Source organism: Rhinoderma darwinii, chromosome 3 (assembly GCF_050947455.1).
Source record: "Rhinoderma darwinii isolate aRhiDar2 chromosome 3, aRhiDar2.hap1, whole genome shotgun sequence".
Classification (NCBI taxonomy): Eukaryota; Metazoa; Chordata; class Amphibia; order Anura; family Rhinodermatidae; genus Rhinoderma; species Rhinoderma darwinii.
In genome coordinates this window covers 102,285,193-102,288,159 of record NC_134689.1, presented here as the reverse complement: position 1 = coordinate 102,288,159, position 2,967 = coordinate 102,285,193, and the positions used below count along the sequence as shown (strand labels likewise).

At 48.5% G+C, this 2,967-nt stretch overlaps 1 pseudogene; it reads left to right on the top strand.

Moving 5' to 3' along the window:
- The first annotated feature begins 2,615 nt into the window (after nucleotides 1-2,615).
- LOC142751151 (U2 spliceosomal RNA) lies at nucleotides 2,616-2,685 on the top strand (annotated as a pseudogene).
- Nucleotides 2,686-2,967: the final 282 nt, after the last annotated feature.

Here is a 2,967-nt window from a genome sequence, read left to right as displayed (position 1 = left end):
TCGGATCCTTATGTCAATGAGTGCAGCCAGAAGGATGAGGGCATCCAGGGTAGACAGTAGATCTCGGGTGGCAAGCTCGTCCTTAATCCTAGGAGACAGTCCCTGCCAAAATTTAGCCACCAGGGCCTCATTGTTCCACAACAGTTCTCCTGTCAGGGTGTGGAAGTGTATGGCGTACTCGCCCACGGAGGTATCTCCCTGGAGTAGGTTCAGCAAGGAGACGGCTGCAGACGAGACTCGTCCAGGCTCCTCAAACACTGTGCGAAATGTCCATAGGAACCCCTGGAAGTCTCTGGTCCTTGTCTCTCCTAGATAGGGTTCGCCCATGCAAGGGCCCTGCCAGTGAGGAGAGAGATGATGAACGTGATACTTGCGCCATCAGACGAGAATGCCCTAGCATACAGGCTATAGTGGATCTGGCACTGGTTCAAAGATCCACTGCAGGTCCTCACGTCTCCATCATAGCGGTCAGGAAGCGGCAAAGAAAATCAGGGATCAGCACTGCCAGGAGGTGTAGTCTGAGGATCAGTACTGACAGGAGGTGTAGTAGGAGGAACGGCAGCTTGCACCTGAAGCCGACGTGCAATAATGTTCAATGCCTGGAGGATTTGGTCCTGTCGAGACCGGAGGTCTAGCATATCTGCCCGCATCTGCTGTGACGTTGTCATGGTCTTGAATTGACCAGCGGGTTCCATGGCCTGAGCCTACTGTCACTTTGGGTATGTGGACCCACTGGGCCGTACCGCCTTGACGGTATGGCAGCTGGCCAACAAGACACAGGTCACAGTCTATAGTTTGTATAGTGTACCTGTGGTAGCTCAGACAGTAGCAAGACAGGCTCGGATGGGACTAGGCAGCAGGCAGGCCCCAGGCGTGGTGCAGCCGGACAGGCATGGAACACAGCACAACACGACTTCAGCTCAACACAACACTTGACCAGGATAGCATGGGATACAGGTCATAGCTAGCAGGAACGGGGAACACTGGGAACTGGAAAACACTTAGGAGACAATTTGCATAGACATACTAGGATAACGACAACAAGGCTCAGGCAAGCCAGGAAGGGGCAGAGCCCTTCTTATAGTCCAAGGTGCTCTGGGAGCAATCAGCTCAATCTCACACCTGTGTGCGCTCAGGCTCCAAGGCTGGACTGAGCACGCAAATGCACCCTGGTGGTCACTGTGGAACAGGACGGCCATATGTGCAGAAGGAATTTGTGGTCAGTGATCACAAACGTTACACACATAACATAAATTCAGGGCTCTCATTGTTGCCATGTTCTTCCTACTTATGAGCGACAGCAATTAGTGACCTTTACCTCATAACTCCATGTAAAACCCCTTAGTTTGTAATTTGCATTACCGTGGCATATTTACATACATTATAAACCTCAAACCTTATAAACAATAAGGCCTTAACTAATAAATAATAAAATAATGCTATCACCAATCTCATGCTATAACCCCTCAGGTTTGGGTCCCATCAGTGCATTGACAAGTCCTGTACATCTTCAGCCTCTTCTGTCTTCTGCTATTCACTGACTGTCGCCCTTAGGATAACCCACACAGGTGTGGAGTCAGTAGGGGATTTATTATTACCCACCTCCTGATCACTTACTCGTTTCCCGCTGTGAACAACACTTGGATGCTGATGACTGGTTCATCTTGGCTGCCTTGCTCCTCGATCTTTTCTTTAGCCTTTTTGCAGGGTGAGATGTGGATCCAGGTGGATTTCTCATTTACTTTAACGGTGGTTTATGTCAGCAGGACTTGGTCTAGTTCTTCTCATCTGTCAGACAGTGATGGCTTGTTAGTGTACGTCACCGGGCTGTACACAGCACTTTGTACTGTGAGCCTGGCGTGAGTTCCCTCGTAGGTGGATTAGTGGAGTATTATTATGACTGCCACAAACTCTCCACATCTGAGTTCTCTTCCTCCGGCATGTTGCTTGGCTGCACGGCTGCTTGGATTTGTGACACTGCCTTCAGTTCATGACAAGCACGTTGTATTGTCTCAGGCTGTGCCGGCCACATGGAGTTCATCATATTAAAGTCTTTTAGTTCAAGTATATTGGCACTTGCTGGGGACCCAACCTTTATCAATTGTTAAAATAAATGCTCATTTGGTCACAACAGCATGCTCTATAAGAGTTGTTCTAAGTGTATGCGATAACAGTGACAGACCCCTAAACTAAATCATACACCTTTATATAAGAAAAACGTCTCTGTCCCACTGGACAGGGCACCTAGAAAATGAGTAGCTACTGGGTACCTTTTATTTTGGACTTGGTGTTACTCTTTTCAGTGGGATTTGTACCTTGATCAGAGTTGATTACCTCTGACAGCTCCTCCCCACAGAAATATTCACAGATACTATTAATTTTATCTGACAAGTGTCTAAAACCATTTTTTCTTACCTACTCAGTGCAAATGAATACCCTTATACAAATACCTAATATCTTAGGAAGCTAAATAAAAACATTTTGTATTCTCTGGAAGGTCTCCCCATGGGAGGCAGGTATGATGATAAGGTTGGCACCGGTCTGCCAGGACTGTACTGCAGGCAAATGTAACAGCTCTAACGGAATTTACCAGCAACAGCTGTAAAAGCTGTAAAATCGCTTCTCGGCCTTTTGGCTAAGATCAAGTGTAGTACCTGCTCAAGCTGAGGTTAGTAATCATCCCTGCCGGTGGTTGATGGACCATCGTAGGGGGATGACAGAACGCCGAGGTGAGGGCAGGGAACCACAACGGTCATCGCTCTGGTGTACGCATCTGGTTTAAAGGTACCATTTGTAGGTGACCAGGCGACCGCCGGATCGAGGTCAGGAGGTCGTGTAGTTTGGAAGCCCGAGTTGCTATGTGCCCCAGGGCTGGTGACCCTGGGGTGCCCTAACTCACTGGGGGTGGGATCCCACTGCGTGAAGGCACATTTGAACGCACTCTCTTTCACACTATATGAGCACACA